Below are 22,783 nucleotides of genomic sequence, written 5' to 3'. Positions count from 1 at the left end.
TGCCAGTCATACATTTTAACGTTTTTAGAAGGTCTCTTTCTATAAGTCTATAATATATAACTAAACTATTGTTGTATGTAAAGTAAATAAGGCTTTTAAAATGTTTAAGAAGCTTCATTTAAAATTAAGTTAAAATGCAGAGCCCCCTGGACTGGTGGCCAGGCCCCGGGCAGTATGAGTGCCACTGAAAATCAGCTCGCGTGCCGACTTCAGCACCAGTGCCATAGGTTGCCTACTCCTGGTCTATATATTGGTCCCCTTGTTTTCATTTTCTCTCTCTGGGCTCCTTGAAGACAGAAGCCTTGCCCATCTTAAGAGAAGGATGTGATAATCTGGGTCCTGACACCCAAAGGGGACAACAGAAGGTTTAAATCCCCAAAAAGAGCAGTTGAACCAAACTGATTACATTTTTATAGTACTATAATACAGTATGTATTGAGTAAGGGCATTTATATGAAAGTTTGTAATGTTCTGAACTTGATGGTCATGATGCGATATGTATACAGACTGTGGTGATGAATCATCCATTGTCCAACCCAGGAAAAGACAATGATAGACCATTAGAGTTCGCGGGAATACACTACAACATCCCAGCTATCAAGTCAAGAGGGAATTTTCCCTTTCTGAATAAACCTTGAGTCACTGTGGACAAAGAGGGGGGGGGGGGGAGAAAGGAAAAAGCTTTTTAGAAACAGGCTTGGGACTAAGACTTTTTATCCAGAACTTGAGGGATAGACTCAAGACAAGAGGCTGTCCATGAACGCTGGTTAGGAGAGGGATTTTATCTAATATGGACACGTAAAGCCTGAGGGTTCTGTGTAGCTGGTATATGTTTGCTCTCACTATTTCATCTTTGAATCGGTGTTTTTTTCTATTCAATAAACTTTTTGTTTATTTTTCTCCCCAGCCGGCCTCTGGTGTGCAAACTGTGTGGCGTGTGTGCGCCGAACTCAGCTGGTATCTGAGGCGCTGGGTCCAGGCCTTCAGGGGTGGCAAACCAGACAGGAAGGGTTAAGTGGCTGGTACTTGGGAAGGACAGAGTTGGGGAGGCTCGAGACTGGAGGGGCTTCTGCAAAGAGTAAGTAGGCTGCTGGAAGCCAGGGGGAGCCCTTGTGCTCAGGGGTATGCTACTGGTGTCAGGGAATTGAACCATAGCTGCACAGCACAAAGATCTCCCAGAGTTACAGGGCAGGCGGTGACAGGACCCTTTACTGGTCTGGGTGGGCTCAACAGTGTCATAGAAGGTAAATGCAGAGCTGCTAAAGGAAGGGACACTAGAGCCTGAATCCCTCTCTCATCTTTTTTTTTTTTTTAAGTTTAAATACAGTGTTGTATTTAATACACGCTGCTTAAATTACATACCAGTTACAAGATTTAGGAGCCAATATGAAGCACTTGAAAGCTAGGAAATGCCAAATTTAAGGTTGCTTGTGCAACCATTCTTCTGCTCCCTTGTGCATCTACCCCCCTGTATCTATTGGGTTTCTGGGAAACTGGTCTTTCAAGGCAGGGAAGTTTGCTCGGCTCATGCTGTCCCTGTTCTGTGGATAGCACTGTCAACTAGTACCTTCCCCCAGTGCTAAAGTCACACAAAAAGTAAACAAAATCTTGTAAGTCTTAAGCAAAACAAGTGGCCTCTCCCTTGTCAGTATCTGAGTCCTTCCCCTTGATAAGGCACAACAAATGGCTTGATTATCACAGGAAAAGGCATGCATCAGCCTGCCTAATGTGTACCCGCTCTTACTGCCGTTGAGCACACAACATGGGCATTTGATCGCTCAAGAGGCCAGTGAGGCCCTTAACCTGTGGATAGGCACACAGGACTCGCCCCACTGAATAAGACCCAACTGCCCTTCTAGTCCCATGTCCTGACTCCTACAGTGGCCAGTACCAGGTGCTTCAGAGGAATGTGTAAGAACCCTACTGGGGGTAGATGTGGGATAATCTGCCCCCCACGTCAGCTCTCATCCCAGTTCCTAGTAGCTAGGGATTGGCTTAAACCCTGAAGCAAGAGGTTTAATGGCCCTTACAAGATGTTGCTATCATAAATACCTGACTAGCGCCCCCTGCTGCAGTCCCTACTCACCAAACGTACATGCTTTCGAACACCCGCTTGTGTTCTGAAGTCAGGCCCCACCATCATTAATATTCATTAGCACCCCTTTGCTCACACCATTTCTCTTTCCATAGCTCTCTGCTCTTCAAAGCGATGAGACGGGTTTTGATTGTTCAGGGTGTTTTGTTGTATCCTAAAGGTCTCTCCAAAGCTGGCTGGGCCCCTCGGTTTTCTGTCCATCCTGAAAGTCATTTCCTTTCGCTGTGGCCGCTCTAATCAATTAGCTGCCTATAAATAGCCTTGCTGATTTCACTATGACATCCTCAGTGCATTGTCGCTGCCAACTTCCTTCTCTACCTGGGGAGCTGTTTTTTTCCACAGATGAGAAAAAGCTCCGAGGGAGGTTAGAGGAGGGACAGCGAGAGGGTGGAGTGGGCGGTTAGAGACCTGGTGTTCTGCTCACTTTAATGGCTCCAATCTCCGGAGTTACTTTCCACTATGTGCCAAGCCCCTCCCTTTCTCACGAGGAAGCTGTGTGGAGTACAAAGCTGCTGCTGCCCTAAATCATTCATCATTCCTCTAAATATCTGGACCAAATACCCTAGCACAGCAGAATGGTCCAGTCCTATGAAGTGCTGAGAGCCTGGAATCCCCAGGCAGGCCCCCTTATGAACAATGGTTTCCTGGCCTCAGAGCTGCATGCAGGCAAAGCCTCACAAGACACAGAATCCAACCCCTCCCCTCAGTAAGATGCTTGAGTTAGTATCTAGCCACCCTTGGGTGACCAGAGTTGAAGCACCCGGTAATTGGCCACTCTCACAAGATTTGGAGGGGCCCTTTATAATGGGACTGCCAGACCAGACCCATGGTCTATGTAGTCCAGTATCCTCTCTGCAACAGTGGCCAGAACCAAATGCTTCCAGGGAAGATGCAAGAAACACCAGAGGAAGCAGGTATGAGATAGTCTGGCCTCTAGGAAGGCCACATCCTTATCTCTAATAGCTTGAGGTTGGCTTAAACCCTGAAACTTTAGGTTTTATATCCCTTCCAAATATTTTTTTAGTGTTGACTATTAATTCCAAATATTCTTGTTATCCACATAGTTTTCCAATTCCTTGATCACCTTGGTAAATTCTTGGCCTCAATGACATGCAGTGGCAATGAGTTCCACAGTCTCATTATGTGCTGTGTGAAAACCTATTTCCTTTGATCAGTTTTGAATGTGCCACTTTTCCATGTTCTTGCGTTAGGAGACAGGGAGACCACAAGCTCCTGATCTACCTTCTCTATACTTTAAAATTGCAGTGCCTATGGCCATTGCCCTCTCCTTAAAATCCCTTCACAAAGACTGTTCCCAGCCAATTTATACGGCTGGCTAAGCAGAGAGGCAGATGGAGATACCTGAGATTTACTTCATCTATTTATAACATCAGAAAAATGCATATATGTGCCTATGAACGTTGCACACATTCTATTGTATCCCTCTCTCCTCATACTTCTTATATCCTTGTTATCTGAGACTGTAGTGTAAATAATTTGGGGCAGGGACCATATTTCATTGTGCCTCTAGAGCACCCAGCACAATGGGCTTCCCAAACCTGATCTGGTCCTCTGGGCACTACTGCAGTATAAATATTAAATAATAATAATAATGCTTACCTGAACTTGAGCCAAACATCTTGCTTCTCCAGAAGTGGAGTGGAAATCTCACCCTTGCAGTCTTCTCAGGAGATTTATGCTTCTTGCTCTTCGTCGGGCTAGAATGTACAAGTACTGACTTTCTTTACAATGCTTCGGCCCTTCCACTTCAAGCTGGAATCAAAAGGGAAAAAGAATTAAAACAAAACATTAACAGACTGTTGCCAAACTTCAAAAGAGGCCCAGTTCCAGTTCTGGATGGAGATTTGGGAGGTTTCTTAATAACACTTAGCATCCTCTGATGAAAGCTATAGAAATGTAATCAGTATGCTTGGCAAGCAGTTAATTAAGCTTCACAGCAGCCTTTTCCACATGGTTGAAGGGAGGCTCAGAGTGCTGAAGAGATTCACTCATGGTCACACAGCTAGTCAGAGACAGGACGAGAACCTATATGACCTGGTTCCATGCTCTAACCACCATACCATGCTCCCTTCTTTCTTAGCTTAACATGAAGGGACGGGTTCAACCATCTCTAATGATTCTCCGCCCTCAGAAAGTGCCCAAGGGACTGTGTGTTCGGTACATGAAGAAACAAACTTACTTTAAGCACCAAGTAACATTCCTGAGTCTCTGAGCCACCAGTACCATCGCACATAGGAGAGAAAACTAGGAAGCTTTTTGAGATTTGAGCCCTGCAAAACACTTTGCTGGCGAGAACTTCCTTCCAGTTGTGATACATATCTACAGTGGGTCAGCCTTGTCTATAGAATAACCCAGTGCTCCTGCAGGGAGTCAGCATTTTTGGCAGTTTTCATGGTTTGCTCCATGGATACGTGTAGCCAGGGCTAACCAGCCTTTGGTGCTTACTTGGGCACCATTATCCATCGACTTTGAAGGATGCTATTTCTTCCTTCACCTAAAAACCAAACCAAACTAAATCCAATTATTAATCATCAGAATTTACAGCCAAGGGAAACTAAACGTAGGGGAGATGTTGCACTCAGCCAGCTGGGGCTCTCTCTTTTGCCATCATTTCTGTCTATCAACACACAAGAGATTAATGTGGTAAAACATTGTCACGTTATACTGAATTTGTTATAAAGTTCAACTGCTGCAGTCATTGCATTCCGAATCAAAATTAACAGGCGAGCTTGTTGTTTATTATCCTGAAAATGCAGGAAATAAAGTAGATAAAAACAAGGCAAAAAAACATGAAAATTAATTATCCATCAACATTCATTAAAAAAAAAAAGGGTCTTTTCAAGGCTATTTCTCTATTACCAGATCTCCCAATTGTGTCGTGGACTCATCTGTTTTGCCAGCAGTAACTTAAGATGTCAAGACTGAGATGCCCCTTTGATCAGCTCCCTGGTGCATTTTCAGGGCTACACTCTGGCCAGCCCTTGAAATTGATCAAATAGCACCACCAGCAACTACACAACAAAAACACCAACCCAGGAACCAAACCCTGTTGCCAACTCTGTCTGCATATCTATTCAAGGGACAGCATCATAGGACCTAAACACATCAGCCACACCATCAGGGGCTTGTTCTCCTGCACATCTACCAATGTGATATATGCCATCATGTGCCAGCAATGCCCCTCTGCCATGTACATTGGCCAAACCAGACAGTCTCTACGCAAAAGAATAAATGGACACAAATCAGACATCAAGAATTGTAACATTCAAAAACCAGTAGAACACTTCAGTCTCCCTGGACATTCAATAACAGACTTAAAAGTGGCAATTCTTCAACAAGAAAACTTCAGAAACAGACTCCAACGAGAAACTGCAGAACTGGAATTAATTTTCAAATTGGACACCATTAAATTATTCCTAAATAAAGACTGGGAGTGAATAGGTCCAGTGATGAGCTGCCAGAATGTTAATAACTGGTTCCCTACCGAGTTTTCGGCGGCAGGTCCTTCACTTGCTCCGGGTTTTTGGTGGCACTTGGGCGGCGGGTCCTTCAGTGCCACCGAAGACCCAGAGCGAGTGAACAACCCGCTGCTGAAGTGCCGCCACCGACCCGGTAGGGAACCAGTTATTAAGCGCCGCCCGGTGAGTACAAGTCCGAGACCCCCCCCACCCTAACTGCCCCTCAGGGCCCCACCCCTACCCAACTTGCCCGCTCCCTGTCCCCTGACTACCCCAACCCCATCCACCACCACCCCAACAGACCCCCCCAGGAACTCCCATGCCTACCCAACCCCTGGCCCCTGACCAACCCCACAGAACCTCCACCCCCTCCAACCGCTTCCTGACCCTTATCCAACCCCTCCTCCCAGCCCCGGCCCGGTCCGGCCCCCTTACCACGCTGCTCAGGGCAGCGTGTATCGATGCCGTGCGGCCCACTGGAGCTCACAGCCCCGCCCCCTTACCTTGCCGCTCAAAGTGGCAGGAGCTGCAGAGCTGCCCAGGAGCAGTCCAGAGCGCTGGTGCCGGGCTCTGCAAGAGGGAGGAAGGCAGGGGAGGGGGCAGGGCAGCCTCCCCAGCCAGGAGCTCAGGCGGGCCGGACAGGACGGTCCCGCGGGCTGGACGTGGCCTGCGGGCCAGAGTTTGCCCACCCCTTTAACAACCGGTTCTAAACCGGCTTCTAAATTTAACAACCAGTTCTAAACCGGCTTCTAAATTTAACAACCGGTTCGCACCAACTGGCTCCAGCTCATCACTGGATAGGTCACTACAAAAGGTAATTTTCCCTCTGCTGATACTCACCTTGTTGGAAATGGGCCACCTTGATTGCTTTGGCCTCGTTAGCACTACAAAAGTAATTTTCCCTCCTTTGATATTCACCCCTTCTTGTCAAGGGTTGAGAATAGGCCACTTCCATCTTAACTGAACTGGCTCGTTAGCACTGACCCCCCTCCCCCACTTGGTAAGGCAACACCCATCTTTTCATGTGCTATAATATATATTCTGCTTACTGTATTTTTCACTCCATGCATCTGATGAAGTGGGTTCTAGCCCATGAAAGCTTATGCCCAAATAAATTTGTTAGTCTCTAAGGTGCCACAAGGACTCCTCATTGTTTTTGCTGATAAAGACTAACAAGGCTACCACTCTGAAACAAATAGCATCAGGAATTCAAGTGTAAGTCCTGGGAACTCTTCTGCTGGCAGTGGAGTCTGTGGTTCTGACTGCTGGATTCCAACATGGGTGATAAAACACTGGGAATCACTGTAGGCAAATGGCCAGGGGTTCCATCCTGAACGCTCCCAAACCATTTCAGCACAGCAGCTCTTCCACCAATGAGACCATGGCAGAGTTCAGCCAGAGATTTCACCAACTAAATGCTCTGACCAATCATTTTGCCAGAGCTAATTCCCATAGAGATAAAATGAAGATGAGGGATTCCTTCCCCACCCCCAATTTGTGTTAATGGTTAAGATCTGTCATGATTCTCCTTCTGACCTCTGGGCATGTAGGGGTTTCCTGCCTCCTCCCTCTGGCCAGGCGATTTCCTTTTGCCCAGCTCCTTCCCATTGTTCTGGAGCCAGGCAACAACTAAGTGCCTCAAGGTCACTTCACACCAACTGTCTGGTGGGTAATAATCCCTCCTTGGAGTGGCTGGGCAGAGGCCGAGAAACATCTTGCTCTGATGTTTACAACTCCATGTTTGATCAGGGATCCTGGGAAACAGCTCATTGCCTTTCCCAGGAGAGAGGCAGCCTGACCTCAGGCTCAAAGCACTGGGAGTAAGGAAATCCTGAGCATTAACCCCTGACTCTGGTGCTGACTCCCTGCGTGGGCTCCAGCGAGTCACTTACCCTTCCTGCAGGCCACAATCATCCCTGGAGTAAGCAGGGCAGTGGAAGCTGAAGTTTCTGACACCACAGCTTTATCTGGGCCTTGGTTCAGTTTCCCCCACTGTCACATGAAAAGGGGGATACTTACCCACCTCAGCGAGGGGTTGAGAGATGAGTGAGTTGAAAAGGTAAAGTGCTAAATGTGAACATATCCGAGTGGAAGGTGCCCCTCACTGCCCTGCCCTCCCCCAGGTCCCCATACGAACTAGCTAAGTGAACCAAGCATTCCTCCTCCTCCGCTGCTCATTCTGGTAATTATTTCCCTCTCAGCATCTGCTACAGCGGCGCTTCTCAACCTTCTTCCCTCTGAGTCCTCCCGCCCCCCAACATGCTAGAAAAACTCCATGGCCCACCTGTGACACGACTACTCTTTTTCTGCATCTCCAGTAGATTAAAAGCGGGATTAAAGGGATAGTTATACCATTAAACACACACATATAATAGAAAAGGCAAATATAGGTAAAAAATAAAAAAAACGGCATATTATTTTTGTTTTACTTAGTCATGTGTGAAACTTGTTGCTGGTGCTGACCCATAGGCTGGGTGGCCGGCTGAGGCGAGTCAGGGAGCGGAGGTGACACTCCCTTCCCAAGCCCCACGGCCCAAGCCTGAGCCCAAGCCCCACCCTGTTGCCTGGGGCTGAAACCCGGTTTGTTTTGGCAGACCCCCGGTTGAGAACCACTGTGCTACAGGACCATGCTGCTACTCTCGTAGAGCAACAACATGCCTATTCATGAGGGATCTGGCCCCAGGGAAGAAGAGAAACTCAGGAGGGCTGGGCAGAGAGGGAGGAAGCAGCTCACGGCACTGCTTGGTACTTGGAGTGGCCCTGAAAGGTGCTGTCTTTAGTCCAAGGGAAGATTAGCACGGGCATTAGTGGGAGGAGAATGAAGTGGGTGGAACAACTGGGGTGGGTGTCCTGGAACCCCCCAACACAGTAACCTGAACCCTAACATGCAGTGGGAATGCCCTCCTGTGGTGATTGCATGGGCTTCTCCACTCACCTTGTTTCCTGGTGGTATATTTAGCTGGATATTCCATTGCTAGCCTCATGAGCTGACAGCAGCACACACCCAAATGCTGCTCATGGAAAGTCTGAATTTCAGCAATGTTCCTCTCCTGAGGGCCTGAGAGGGAATCCAGAAAGTACAGTCTCTTTTTCCAAGGCCTGACTGAAAAACAACAAAACAGGGCAGGCCCAGCACATGAAGAAAGCTTTCCACTGCCCATGAAACACACTTAACATCTCATCACAGGCAGCAGCTATGTGTCAACAAAAAGGATATTTAGAGTGCATGTGAAAGCGAGGGGCTGACAGTCCTGGCTAGAGATGAGCATAGTACTCACAGCTTCTATGCAAGGTTCCCACACATAGCTCTGCCAATGCACCTTATGCATGACCTGCATCACCCCCTGCTCTTCCAGTGCTGGCCTCTCCCCATACAGCTCTGCTAATGCACAGTAGACTTGACCTTGTGGAAGTAGAGAAAGCACCCCCTGCTATTTTTGTCCTGATCTCCCCACAATAGCTCTTGTCAATGCCCCTCAATCCTGACCCACAGTATCCCCCACTATTTCAGTGCTAGACTCCCAGCATAGCTCTGCCAATGCGCTCCAGCTCTGATTTACAGCCCTCCCGGCTATTCCAGTCCTGCTCATGCTGCAGATTCATAGACTCAGATTCCAAGGCCAGAAGGGACCACTGTGATCATCTCATCAGACCTTCCATATAGTACAGGCCAGGGAACTTCCCCAAAACAATTCGCAGAGCAGATCTTGTAGAAAAACAGCCAATCGTCATTTTAAAATTGCCAGTGCTGGAGAATCCACCACAACCCTTGGCAAATTGTTACAAAGGTTAATTACCCTCACTGCTAAACATTTACACCTGATTTCCAGTCTCAATTTGTCTAGCTTCAGTTTCCAGCCATCGGACCATGTTATACCTTTCTCTGCTAGTTGAAGAGCCTTGTCACATGTGTGTTCCCCATGGAGGTACTCCTAGGCTGAGCTCCTTGAGAAGAAGCTGCCTACTCTAGTAGGGATAGGTAGAAAGTGTAGGCCAGGATCAAGTATGCAGTATAGGAAAAAAGCTACTTAGCGTGGAAACAAGCACAGAGCAGTCCACTCCAGAAGAAGGTACTATATTGTCTTGGAGGTTGCGTTGCATAGCTTTGCTGCTAGAGACATGGTCCTTTCATTGAGGCTGCACTGTATTTATGACCCATGCCCAGCATCAGGGGGAGGATACATTGTACAGTGGATATTTTGGCATGGACATAGACTGGTGAATCACCAGTTCAAATCCAGCCCGTGGTAGTGATTGACAGCCATTCCCATCTGATGGCTGTGCAGTGGCACTGGCTTCTGTGAAATGAGTTGGGTGGATCTCAAGTCCAATTCCAAGTGGGCAAGTGTCCAAGTCTCCTCACAATTGGCTCCCCGGCTGATCAGCTCAGCAGAGAGACCCCGGATTGAATGGGTCATGTAGACTGAAGTCCCCTCCAATGCCAGAGTTGGGGAGCCTGTAGGGCTGGAGGAGACAGATTGGTGGGAAGGGGGAGGGAAGGGAGGGAGATGTTTGCACTGCTACTGCCCATGCTGTGTGTGTCCTGTTGGGAGAGCATTTCACTCTCCAAGGCTGTCAATGCAGCACCTTTCTCCAGCATGGAATTATCCTTTCATGCTCTCCCTCTCCAGTCATTCAGACAAAACAAGCACCTCCGTCAGTGTCGCCAACTCTCCCAACTTTATCTCAAGTCTTGTGATATTTGGTGTTTTTCTTAAAGCCCCAGCCCCTGGAGTCCTGTGATTACATGAGATGCTTAGCTTTCTTTCTTTCTTTCTTTCTTTCTTTTAAAGTAGGTTTCTAGCCCTCCTGATTGCAGAGTAAAGCTTGAAAAAAACAAACTCTACGGCTCAGAAATTAGAATGCAACAAAAAATAACCACCCAATTATTATTTTTTAGATCTCATTATTTTTAAGCCAATCGCATAATTCTGGAGGCCTGACTGATTTCTGAATGCTTGAAATTGGCAATACTGTACTGCACGGGGATAATTTTTCTCCTGCCCCTAGAGAAAATGGAAATTTACCCCTGAATACAATCCTAGATGCGCAAAATGGAAATACAAAATGTAATAGCAATGGCAGAGGTGGGCAGGGCTGGGTCCATCTATCTGACTTCTGGAAGGGCCAATAATAGATGTGATTGTCGGCAGCTTTGGGGAGGAGGCTGGGTGGCTGGAGACGCTGGTGGACGGGACCCTTTGGTGGATGGCCAGTGACAATCCAACCCCTCCAGTGAAACCAGATGATCCTTTGCACGTTCCCCAAGAAGCCCAAACACCACGGCCTTGTTGATCGGCCCACACGGGCCCTCCCTCTCCTGCCATGGCCAGCCTTAAACATGTTTCCACACAGCTGGAGGGAAACCCCAGCTGCAGTCCTGAAAAATAACAAATAATAAAAGTGGCTGTGAGCAGCAGCGGGGCTGGCAGGAAACATTCCCAGTAGCACCTGCTTCCTGAGTGCGACGTTTATTTGATCCCCTGGCACCATCTGGGCCATGCCCCACTCTTTGTTTTCATTAAGAGTTTAGAAAAACAATTCAGCTTTGACTAATTGCTCTTTAAGGTTTTAGACTCACCCTGTCTCCTCCCCCCAACTTCCTCTCCCACCCCGTTACCCTCATTTGATGCCCTCTCCACCCTCTCTCTGTCTCTCCATTCCCATTTCCCCCTTTTCCCACCCCTCTCCTTGCTCCCCCACTTCCCGCTCTGCAGGACACACAAACTCCTCTATGCTTTCATTTCCCAAGAAGCCCCTTTTGCCTCCAAACGGCCAGCCGAAAGGGGCGGGAGATGTAGGATCTCTGTGAAGCATGAGAGATTCTCTGTGAGCTGTTCCAGGATGGCTCCTTCCCTGCCCCCGAAGGCAGCCGCAGTACAAAGGCACCAGCCTGTTTTGTGTGTCACAGCATGTCAGATGAGTCACGATCTGTCGCAGCACAACAGGAGTTACTGCTGTGGGTGGGTGGGGAGCAACTGGAGGTCAATGCTAATTTACAGCCGAGTCTCTACACAGTTGGGGAATGCCCCAGGGGCACCTAGCTTTTGGAAACACAAACTGATATTACGACACAGTGCTGGAAAGGGAGTCATTCACTCATGATCCACAGCTGATTCCTAGGCCCAGATCTTCCTCCCTGGAAAATAAGTGAGGAATTACGTGCCTTACTCAGCTTCCTGCAATCTTTGCAGCATCAGAGGGTTGGTGGCAATTGTTATTCCTCAGTGCTCCTGTGATCCCCATATCCTCACCTGATGGGTTTAGCAGGATCAACCACAAAGACAAAGAACCAGAGGAATTCCGGCTGCCTGTTGACATTTATTGTGAAGACTTTGCAATGGCAGTATCCCTCCCTAATTACCGCAGCATGTGGATCTGCAGACAATCCATTCTCATGTAATTAGCAGACCACATATGGCATTTTCCCCCTTGACCCCTCGAACTTCAATGCAATATTTGTAGCTTCTCTCTCCTCTCCCTTTCGCACATCAGTAGCACTTCCTGTCTGAGATCTCAAAGCACCATTTAGCATTTCTACTCCCACCTTCCAGTCCAAAAAGAGCCAGTGGCCCCATTTCCTTGCTCATTCCTAACAATCACTTCCTGCTCCATGATCCCTGTGATTATTTGGAGCACATGGACTGCTGGAGAGCTGGGATTTCCTTTCCTGGAAACCCAGCAGGCTCAGCTTTTCTGTTTTCTCATAGTTGCCTGTGTAACTAATTATCGTTCTGTTTACGCCTGATGATACGTGCGCATAGATAAACAGACATGAAAGCTCCGAGTACCTTTCCCAGTCCTGGAATCAGAGCCAGTTGCATACGGTAACCACAACAACGAATAACGTTACACCTTCTTCTGAGCACAGTGTCCCATTCTGATTCCAGTCTTGCGCTTGTGCTGTGCAGCAGCAGTCGGGGGCCTCAGGGACCAGCTTTCCAGTTGAAGAGAAATCAGTGATGTGGGCTCTGGGTGTACTCTAAGCATAACTTACTTTACTGGAAAGCAGTGCTGAACTGAGATGGTCAAACAGCCTGCAGGGCAATGCCTTCTTCTAAGGATCTCAGCCAAAACCAACGCCCAGTTCCCAGGCGACAACGCCATCAAAGACTAGACCAGTGGTCCCCAACCTTTTCGTCTGGCGGGCACCAGACGAAGGACCGTGGCGGCGGTGGAGCACCTGCCGAAATGCCGCCGAATTTCTGCGGCATTTCGGCGGCGACATCATCGAGCAGAAATTTGGCGGCATTTCGGCGGATGTTCCACCGCCGGCCAGGACACGGGTGCATTTAGATGCCCCTGCAGGCGCCATGGCCCCCGCAGGCACCATGGCGCCCACGGGCACCGCGTTGGGGACCCCTGGACTAGACTCTAATCAAAGCCCCAGGCAGACAGCAAACCCCCTGCTGCTCACACAGCTCCCTTGTCCACAAACTGCCTCTACACAAAACCTTGTGTAACCCCAAATTAACAAAAACCTAGCGTGTCTTGTCTTCCCAAGAATCAAAACTTGCTCACACAGTAAGGAAAAGAACTTGGATGACTATGTGCAATGGCAGGTGATACCTGCCACAAAAACCATCACCCCACTCCCTAGATTATAGGTATTATCCTGCCTGAAACAAGTTACCTGCGGGCACATGCAGGAGCAGGGACGTGCACACTGAGAAGGCTCCACTGAAAGGGTGGATAGTGAAAGTCCCTCTCTGAGAGAGGCAGCTTACATTAGTGATGAGGTGAGAGGGTCCTAACTCAGATAACCTGGAGGTGGAGTTTGACGACCTGAGGGTTCAAGGGAGTTTGGATCAGAGATGTCGGTATGGGGCTATCCCTACTTACTGCATGACGGACAGTCAGACTCAACAGACATTTAGTCTAGTCATAGATTTCCTCCCCCTTTTTCAGAATCCATTGTCCTGGATGGGGAAAATGTTACGGACTTTAATAAATACAAATCAATGACTGGGTTCCTAGGTGCATGGAGGAGGTGCGAGTATCGGACAGACTGCTACTTGCCTGGGAAAGCATTAGCACAGATCCCAAACAATGACTATTTAATAGGGGGCTGACCCATCCCTTGTGACTACTTACTAAAGGTTTACTTAGGAAAAAGCACAAATGTCGGGACGCTGACTCTCCAAGCCAAACCCCACCCTCATCGGCCACCTTCAGCTTTCCTCTCTCCCACAAGGCTGGCACTGCCAGATCTGGCGATTTAGGGCATTCAGCACAGAAAGCAGAGCAAAACAAGTGTGAGCCCCTGGAATATAGCAGCCACATGAGTAACCAACAGCACAGGGCCTGTGAAGAGCAGATCGTGCCAGACAAACTGGAGAGCAATTTTCAGTCTAATTACAAAGTTAGTTGAGTGGCTGGGTACAGCCATTGGATTAGATTGGAATTAGAAAAATTAGATCAAATAAACTTGACAATGACACCTTACAGCAGAATGAATGCTGGCTGAGGGACCATAAGGAGAGAGTGATTATTATAAATGAGGCTGGGATGGAGAGTCCAATGGGGTCCCTCACGGGGCAATGCAGGGTCCGGGTTGGTTTAAATATCTTCATTCATGATCTGGAAGAGGAAATGAATGGCGCATTGACTAAACTGACAAAGGACAGGAAGCAACGGCAAGTTCTACAAGTCCGGGAAAAGGGGAGAGAGAGATGACAGAAAGTAGCCAAATGAGACTGAACCTGGAGAAATGCAAGAGACTTCAGGTGATGGGGAAATGATCCAAAGCACAGATATCTAGTGGGAGGAAAGGGTTTGGGAAGCACTAATGCCATGATATATCGGACTGCTAGACACCCAAAATCATGGACTGGACAGAGACACTGGCTTTATGGCTTATTACAACTTTCTGTAACCCACTAACCCCCTCTTTTGTTCCTAGGCCTGCAGAGGTGTTAACAGGTCACTCTACCTTCAATGGTCCCTTACAATATATGCGAACTACCGGTACTTACGCTAAACCATCTGCTGCACCTTGCATTTTGTTGTGAGTTCCATTCCCAGCCCTGCAGAAGAGCTCTGAGTGGCTGGAAAGCTTGTCTCTCTCGCCAACAGAAGTTGGTCCAATAAAATATATTATCCCACCCCCATGTCTGTGTAATATATCAGGGTGCAATAGAGGGCAGTAAAGTAGACAGGGGCTTAAAATGCAGTTGGGGTGGAGGGAGCAGCAAAAAATAGCCAGAGTGGAACAGGACTGGGGGGCTGGAAACAGGCTATATTTTCAGAGGTGGTCTATATTATGGATGTGGGCAGAAGTGAGAAGATACTGTGTACAGGGAGCTACATATATATCAGGGACCTGACATCCATCCTTATACGTTGCCAGCTTGGCCACCTACAAAATACTGCATGTGGTTTTGGGCACAATAGAAGAAAGACATTGACAAATTGGAGGAGAGAAACAGATGGTGAAGGCTTTGGAGGCACTGGCCTACCAGGGAAGGTGCAAAGCAGTACAGCTTGGAGGAGAAATGACTGAGAGGTGATTTGGTGGGGATCTTCAAACGTTTCAAGTAATGGAGAGGGGAAGGACCATGGGCAGAGGAGCGAAATTGTGGGATGAAAAACTCAAAGGGAGATTTCAGCAGGACAGCAGATGATGCCAAACTTTACACTGGAGTAGACTCTGGAACAGTCTCCCAGGGGAAGTCTCTGAAGTAGAGCCTGTAGGAAATGCTCTGAAGAAACATTACACAAAGTAAAACTATTTCCCCATGCTTATTTCTCCCCCCCCCACCCCCAGTTCCTTACATCTCCTTGTCAATTGCTGGAAATGGGCCATTTTCATTACCACTACAAACAGTTCTTTTTCTCTCCTGCTGATAATAGCTCACCTTAACTGATCACTCTCCTTATAGTGTGTATGGTAACACCCATTGTTTCATGTTCTCTGTGTATATATATATCTTCCTACTGTATTTTCCACTGCATGCATCTGATGAAGTGAGCTGTAGCCCACGAAAGCTTATGCTCAAATAAATTTGTTAGTCTCTAAGGTGCCACAAGTACTCCTGTTCTTTTTTTTTTTTTTTTGAAGAAACATAGTTTCTCTGTCATGTGGACTGCCCTGGGACCCGGGACCCCAAGCTTCTGGGGTCTCCAGCTCTGAGGCAGTGTACATGGCAGGGCTGCCCTGGAGCTGCAGATCCCAGGAGCCCTGGCAGCTGCTGAGTAAAATTGACATTCTTCTTCGTTTCATCTCTGCAACAGAATGTCAGTTTTACTCAGCAGCTGCTGGTCCTGCAAGTTTATTTCCAAATTTCCAGCTTGTAAGAAATTTTGGTTTCACTTTGATCCAGAACAAAACCAGATTCCAAAACTGATCATAAACCAGAAACCACAAGTTTCAGCCAGCACTAGTCTGAAGCCCCATATCAGGAGTTATTCAAAAGCTGGCTTGACAAAGCACTGAGGAATGTTCTGCTGGGGAGAATCCGGTAAGGTGGCAGGGGAGTGGACAAGATGAGCTCACTGGGCTCTTTTGTCTCTACATGTATGAATCACTGCTATAGCTGTGCTACTTATTACTTCATGGAGGTCAGCATACAGTCACCATCCTACCTTCAATACACACTAGCCATCTGCCATTTCATTTAGCAATAGGGTTTTGGCTGCATCTCTGTTTGCCTCTGTATAATGAGCTTCCTGTTCACGCCTAGCAATCAAGCTATGGATGGGAAGGGATGTGCTCTACAGGAGAGGAATTAGTCCAATGGTTAGAGCACAAAAGAACCAGGGCTTAGGAATTCTGGAGTCTATTCCGGGCTCTGACGCTGACTTTCTGTGAGACCTTGGGAAAGTCACTTCACTGCCCTTTTGCGTGTCTCAGTTTCCCTAGTGTAGCTTTACCATCCCACCTGTGCTGAGGAGGGAACGCCACTGAATCAAACTTAGTTCCCATAAATTCCCACCCCCCTCACTCTCTCTCTCTCACACACACACACACACACACACACACACACACACACACACACACACACACACACACACACACACACACACACACACACACACACTTCCTTACTGGAAGTCAGATGGCGTTTTAAAGCTCTAGGACTGTACATACAATGCAGGGCTTTCTTTTTCTGGAGGCACTGCAATACCAGGTCAATGCATGGGGTGGACAGAGCAAGCTCCTATTCCAGCCCCCTGTTTCAAAAATCAATTTAATATACAGTCCTCAAATAAAGGACATATCAGATATTAAACTGATAAGAACAGATACTACACTTCTCAGGTGACCACCAATTCACCTGATGCACTCACAAGATGAACAGCTCAGTTTCTGTCTCCTCTCATCTCCCCTTCAGCTGAGCAACAGCTCTACTACCCTCTGCGGAGCAATGAGGGTTCTTGCCCCCAGTGTGGATCTTCACGCTTGAAAGGGAGCCGGATTTCTCTTCCTGAATGTACAGCCCTTTCCCCTCCGTTCTGCACAGTGAGTCGCTCCTCAGAGCTGCCAGCTCAGCAGAAAGACTCTGCAAAGCCAGAGGTATTCCAGGCATGCCGCAGGAAGAGTGACTTGGGTTTCCACGGCTTAGGAATGCTGCTGCAGCCTCGCTGGCTTTGACTTCTCTGCAGCTCGCTTCCTGAAGTACCGATGCACACTTCCTGCCTCAGTTCCTGCCTCCCCCACGCACACCCATGCTCCTTTCTGGAGCCAGGGCCTGGAGTTTACTGGAAACTCCAGTTGCTCCCAAAAGCATCCATCATTGCAGCCAAGGTTTCCATTTGGCAGCTGGCTTCCATAGCCTGGGTGGGGGCGGGGGAGGCTCTTGTTTCACTCTCGTATTGTAGGGAAAGAACAAATCTCTCTCACATACTAACACACACAGGCAGCAGAGCACAGATCATCACATCTCAAAGACGACAAAGGGAAACTGATCACAGATCAATGGAGATGATTCAGAGGCAGTTGCCTACAGTTTATACATGGCATGTGGGACTACATGGGAGAGGAACAAAGAGGCCAAATGCTGCTATTGAGCAGTCAGCAGAGGAAATCATTTGCAGATACACCCCAAAACTGGTGGTTAATCCCCCATAGGATATACCAAACCAGCAACAAAAGTGAATTTCTGTTTCACCACACGGGCTAACAAGAAGTCAGAAAAGCAGTTTCCTTAGGTATTCCAGTCTTGTATCACCACCAAAACACTAGACTTACAGATGAATTGTTCCTTAAAACCAGTTTAATCAAACAAAGGGTTCTTCTGATCCCAAAGGACCAGCCACCCACCCAGGTCAATATATCACTCAGACCTTAACCAATAATCACGCTGTTGCCAATCCTTTAGTATCTAAAATCTAAAGGTTTATTTATAAAAAAGAAAAAGTGAGAGTTAAAATTGGTTAAAGGACTAAAATATATACAATTATTGCAAAGTTCTTGGTGCAGGTTTGTAGCAGTGATGGAATAAAGTGCTGGCTTAAGTCAAGTCTCTGGTTGCTTCCAAATCATTGGAAGGTCCTCAGTCCCTTGGTTAGAATGCTCCCATTAGTATAAATCCATAGTCCAGAGGTTTGAGCAGGAGAGAGGATGGAGCAGGAAAGAGGAAAAATGGAGGTGTTTCCAGGGCCTTTTAATAGCTTCTGCCATGTGGAGGGCAACCCATTGTTTCAAACAAAGCCCTCAGCACAGCTAGTGGAAAATCACAGATGACAAGATGGTGTTTGGAGTCACATGGGCCAGTCACATGTCCATGCATGATTCCGCTTAGTCACCACAGAAGCCATTACCTATACCTCAGACAGCATGTTCACAGGAAAGTCCATTGTGAGTTAAATGTTCTTTTGATGGGCCACTCAGTTTGAATAGTCCTTGTGGGTGCTACCCAGGTGCAAACATTTTGAAATACAGGTATAGAGCCAACAGTCATGCACACACATAGCATAATCATATTCAGCAAATCATAACCTTTCCATAGACACCTTACTTGACAACCTTTGTACAAGATTTGTTGCAATTATATAACAGTGGTTGCAACAATGATCTACATGGTCAGATTTTAATCAGATAATGTCACACCTTCCTTTCTCTTGTCGAGGCTCCTATCCAAGCCTTGATCAACTCACAGCATGACAGCTGAAACCTCCTTTCTCCACCCTCCCCAGTACCCATCCTGGTCCCTACTAACCAGGGGCGGCTCTATGTATTTTGCTGCCCCAAGCATGGCAGTCAGGCGGTTTTCGGTGGCGTGCCTGTGGGATGTCCACTGGTAACACAGATTCGGCAGCATGCCTGCGGGAGGGTCCGCCGGTCCCGTGCCTTCGGCGTACCCACCACCGAAGCCGCAGGACCGGCGGACCTCCCGCAGGCATTTTGCCGAAGGCAGCCTGACTGCTGCCCTCACGGCGACCAGCAGGCCACCCCCCCACGGCTTGCCGCCCCAGGCACGCGCTTGGTGCACTGGTGCCTGGAGCCGCCCTGCTACTAACCCAGCCAAGACACAGTCACCAAAACTATCTCCCTCGCCTGTCAACCAGACCATACCACTCTTCCCATCCACTGCCTCTCACTTGTACACTGCATCCAATGTAAACATCTTGCCTTTCGAGCCTTGCAAAACTCCTGAGAGCTTAGAGCTCAGGCCTGGTCACTGATCTCGATTCCCTGTCTGCACACCCTCTGTTCTGTGGGCAATGCCAGCCACGACCCCCTTTCTATTTCCTTCCACTCTTCCTTTCTCTAGGCTGGTTTTCATGCTGCTCTCTGTGTGGAGTGACATCTCTAATCCATGCTTGAAATGCAGCACAGGCAACAAGACACTCTCTCTCTCTCACACACACACACGAGTCCCTTCCTCTCCATCCTGCCAACATGCTTCAGCTTGACCTGGAGAGACCTCACTATCCAGGGCCTAGTCAATCACTGTCCCTTCTGCTGAGCCTACCATCAGAGGAACTATTTAGAATGGTGGGTACTCTGGTGTGGACAGGTAGCCACATGAAACTTGAATCCACTCCACCAACTTCAACCACCGCTGACACAATGGCCACTGGACAGTCATGACCTCTGGTCACTGCTCACTATGGCTACATTGGAATCAGCCACTTAGTCAAGAAACATAAAGTATTCCAATTCCTAACTGGAACAGAGGGGAGAAATCAAATCAATTTCACTTAAACGACATCTCCGCTGGACAGGCAGAAATATCTTGCGCCATGTGAGGCAACCACCAATGCTTCTAATCTCCCCAGAGACAATCCGTCAAAGCTGTTCCTGTTCAAACCCTGATAAAATCTGACCGAGATGTTTTTAACAGTAAGCTGGGGTGATTACAAAGCAGCCATCCCTTGCCCGCTGGCTGGAAAAGCTTGACTTGGAGTTCTGTTTATAGCCATGTACTTGTAGATATAACGCTCAGGTCCCAGTGCGACCCAACAAACTGTTTGTGGGTGATTCACAAACAGGGATCAATGCAACTCACTCAAGGCATAGCCAAATTCCAGCCTCATAAAATAGCCCCAGATGAAATGCAAGAATGAAACAGGCTCCATTCTCCTCCCTCTCATGGAATGCAATATCACTGAATTGCCTAGGCAGCAGAAGGCAGCTGCCTATGGCTAAGCTCAGGTGTCCTCTTTGGCTCTTGCCAATGGCCAGGCAACCTCTTTGACTTCTGAGGTTGCACATGTCAGCAAGGGCAGAACCCAATCCTCACTAACTCACAGTGAGAGGAAAGAACATGCAGAGAAATAAACAGTAACACTTGAGATGTGGATTTCTGAAGCCTTGCTTTCCCTGTTTGTATATGCACTTGGCAGGCACAGTTAATATCACTTAGTGTCCTGATATTTGGCAACAATCAGGTAGGAAGATAGGTAAATATATGAGCAGCACCTGTAAAAAGTATAATACATGGCGAAGACAGGCATGACTCCTTCCCTGCTCCACTGAGGATAGGAATTTGCTCCCCACCCTGACCACCTGCCTCCCCTCAATAGATTTACACCAGTGTAACCCCATTCACACTGGTAGAGTTAAACTGGTGTCAATCAGGAGCAAGTGAGAGGAGGTTTGAGCCCCTGATGTCATAGGGGCAACTCCATTACGGTCAATGGGAGTTTTGTTTAAGTAAGGATGTCGGATTTGCTCCAATGTGAGTGATGAGCGCAGTCTGGGTGAGCAAAGGATTTAATTCGCAGTTAAACTAACTGTGAAGACATCACACTGTCTGTTCCTTGGGAGAAGCCAGCACTAAAAAAAGAACACCCTTTTCTCCATCCTTAGAGTTCCAGTAAATTACAAGCCTGTGGCTTCACGCTTAAAGGAAAATTAAAACAACAAGTACAGTGACAACCAAAATAACCCAAACCCAGGATGTGCAATAAATAACGCAGGGACCAAAATGCCCTTTAAACAGATTTTTTAATCTCCTCTCCCCTCCGCTCATAATATCGCCTTTATTATTTTCTGATTTGATGTCTGATTCTTATGAGTGTAACGGATGCTGACAGCGAAGTAATGGAGCGGTGGCAATTTCATCTGTGCAGCCCTCACAGGATTTAATATGTCTGCAGAGACTGAAATAAGGGAAAGGTGACTACGGAGGAGTGGGTGTGCTGGAGAAAGAGTTGCCATATAATAAACTGCAATAAAGCCACAGTGATAAACAGCCTGACATGCAAAGTGGGGCTCTGGGATTTTCAGCTGCAGGTTAGTAGCTTCCTTTGACATAAAGTCCTTGCCTAACATTGTAGGTGTCTTCAACATGGCTTTGCAGATTTCAAGATCAGATTCCGATTGGCGGGGAATGCGCTAACTGGGTGAGAGTCAGTAGGGATGATAGGGCTTCCCAGTCTCTCCCCTTTCCAGTGCCTGTGCGTGGCTTCAGCCAAAGAAAGGCCCCTTATCGCTGCACCCCCTGGCATGGGCTAACCAGCTAGTCTCCACAAATCCCTATGTTCTGGCTGGCCTTGAAGGCAAACTCCTCTCCCTGGCAGACACTAAGGGGGTTCTCAGCTCCCCAGAGCTGCACTCTGGTCACTGCAGCAGCTCCTCATTCATGCCAGTGACTTCAGCGAGACCCAGAGAAGTGCACAGCTAACTTCTCTCTCCTTGGAATGGGGACTATGCTCCTGGGGTACTTTGTGAACAGACCCAAATCTCCTTGCACGAATAACAGTCCAGTATCCCATCTGGCTCCCTGGCTGCTATTTAGCAGTGTTGTTCCCAATCCAGGGGACATCTGGGTGTTCCACTAATGCCCCCTCATAGCCAAGACTCAGCTTATTTGGAAAAGTGACTAGTAAGACACAAACTGAACAGAGCTACATAACGTTAGTCTTAGGCCTGAACACTGGCCCAAATTTCACCTTAAGGAGATGATGCATTTCGGATGCACTGGATTCTGACATTAGTCTAGCTACACATTTGCCATTGTGAGCAATCATCAAGTAATCAAACCAGCCATATTCATCATCCTTCCATTTGCTGATTCCTTGGTCCCATTAGACCCTGCTGCCCCATTCGGATGGACCAGACCCGCAAGGCACATCGGAACAGACTGGATCCCTCTTGCCCCAATAAACGCATGCAGTCCAATCACTTCCTTTGGCCCAGTTCCTTGTTTGAGCTCCACCGTGGGGTCATTCCAAACTTTCACAGCATCCTTGGCAGGCAAGAATGAGACAATCTTGGCAAACCTGGGGTTACTGACTGAAGAACTGAACAGTATGGTCTCGGATGTGGGCTGATGCAGCTCCCTCCTTGACCATGCTTCCTCGTGTCAGACACCACAGAGTTGATTATCCCAAGCTGGGACAGTCTGGCTGCACACACCAGACCTGATCTACCTCTACCCGTGACAGCAACCATAGGGCTGGGTCAATTCATTGTAGACCCCTCCAGCAAGTCTGAAGACTTCTGCTGGATTCTTCAGTGAAAAAAAAAATGTTTAGGTATGAAATGCTGGGGATGCAAGAAGGCAAGGTGTATTTGGGTCCATTCCCTTGTAGCCCCAGGTCTGCCCCATCATGGTAACTTCAGCCCATTAAAGTTGCTTTGCCTTCCCAAACAAATTTCATATGGTCATTTAAAAATGCCCCAAACCAATTTTGAACAGCAATATGACAATAGTAGCAGTGAAAGATACTTAAGAGAAACACTTGATGGCAAAACATAAATGAAGAAGAACATGGAGTTATGTGCTGCCAATGGTGTCACGTAAGAGCTAAATCATTC

General features: G+C 47.8%; 1 long non-coding RNA gene and 1 other non-coding gene across 3 annotated transcripts in view; both read right to left on the bottom strand.

Annotated features, from left to right (window-relative positions):
* The window catches only part of LOC123374259, a 63,749-nt gene that overhangs the window by 17,681 nt on the left and 23,285 nt on the right, over window positions 1-22,783 (bottom strand). For both annotated transcript variants that reach the window (XR_006581042.1, XR_006581043.1), the window contains exon 2: window positions 3,716-3,868. This is a non-coding gene — a long non-coding RNA (uncharacterized LOC123374259). The remainder of the gene's footprint in view (window positions 1-3,715; window positions 3,869-22,783) is intronic.
* LOC123375221 lies at window positions 16,665-16,860 on the bottom strand. Its single transcript, XR_006581345.1, has one exon. It is a non-coding gene; the product is annotated as a U2 spliceosomal RNA (small nuclear RNA).

Source organism: Mauremys mutica, chromosome 7 (assembly GCF_020497125.1).
Source record: "Mauremys mutica isolate MM-2020 ecotype Southern chromosome 7, ASM2049712v1, whole genome shotgun sequence".
NCBI classification, from domain to species: Eukaryota; Metazoa; Chordata; order Testudines; family Geoemydidae; genus Mauremys; species Mauremys mutica.
The sequence above is the reverse complement of the archived record's forward strand: the minus strand, read 5'-3'. Positions and strand labels throughout refer to the sequence as shown.